This window comes from Schistocerca americana, unplaced genomic scaffold (genome assembly GCF_021461395.2).
Source record: "Schistocerca americana isolate TAMUIC-IGC-003095 unplaced genomic scaffold, iqSchAmer2.1 HiC_scaffold_582, whole genome shotgun sequence".
Lineage (NCBI taxonomy): Eukaryota > Metazoa > Arthropoda > Insecta > Orthoptera > Acrididae > Schistocerca > Schistocerca americana.
Genome location: NW_025726327.1, coordinates 60,001 through 61,006, shown reverse-complemented (window position 1 = coordinate 61,006; position 1,006 = coordinate 60,001). Strand labels below are relative to the sequence as shown.

Sequence of the window (1,006 nt, the reverse complement as noted above, 5' to 3'; positions counted from 1 at the left end):
ATCTGCAGTGTGCTGGTCCGATTGAGGACTGTGTGCGCTGAGGATGCGCCGCCGCCCGGCGCTCGGCGCCGCGACGCCGTCTGCTGCTCGGTCGCCTCTGCGGTTCTCGCAGGTGGTTTGTATCGCAGCTGTGCGGACGTGTTGGCGCGTTCGCTTCGGCACCCAAGTGGGGCTTTTGTCCTTCTGTGGCGCTGGCGTTGGAGCTGCCGGCCACCGTAGGTGGCGCGTGTTGTCTCCCGCCGGCAATGCCACGACAGCACGCTCCCGGGCCTCTGTCGGCAGCGGCAAGCTCAGTTGGGAGCACGGGTGGTCGCACCTAAAGCGTCTACTCGCCAAACTCCGGGCGATTGCGCCTCTCTCGAACCCGACCAAGTACTTAGGACGGCGCTGCGCGCCGCCGGGACCTGAGAGGGTTTCGAGGTGTATTGTGCAGGGGAGCTCAGCCTCCTCCTGTTTGCAGAATAATTGAGCGGACGCTTGCGTGTTCGCGCGGGCCCCCGGGACACACTCCCGGGCGGCCGGCTGCTCAGCTCTAGTTGACGCAGCTCCCTGGTTGATCCTGCCAGTAGTCATATGCTTGTCTCAAAGATTAAGCCATGCATGTCTCAGTACAAGCCGCATTAAGGTGAAACCGCGAATGGCTCATTAAATCAGTTATGGTTCCTTAGATCGTACCCACGTTACTTGGATAACTGTGGTAATTCTAGAGCTAATACATGCAAACAGAGTCCCGACCAGAGATGGAAGGGACGCTTTTATTAGATCAAAACCAATCGGTCGGCTCGTCCGGTCCGTTTGCCTTGGTGACTCTGAATAACTTTGGGCTGATCGCACGGTCCTCGTACCGGCGACGCATCTTTCAAATGTCTGCCTTATCAACTGTCGATGGTAGGTTCTGCGCCTACCATGGTTGTAACGGGTAACGGGGAATCAGGGTTCGATTCCGGAGAGGGAGCCTGAGAAACGGCTACCACATCCAAGGAAGGCAGCAGGCGCGCAAATTACC

General features: G+C 58.6%; 1 non-coding gene across 1 annotated transcript in view; it reads left to right on the top strand.

Annotated features, from left to right (window-relative positions):
• The first annotated feature begins 546 nt into the window (after positions 1-546).
• The window catches only part of LOC124587153, a 1,910-nt gene continuing 1,450 nt past the window's right edge, over positions 547-1,006 (top strand). The window contains exon 1 of the ribosomal RNA XR_006975301.1: positions 547-1,006. This exon is cut by the window's right edge and continues 1,450 nt beyond it. This is a non-coding gene — a ribosomal RNA (small subunit ribosomal RNA).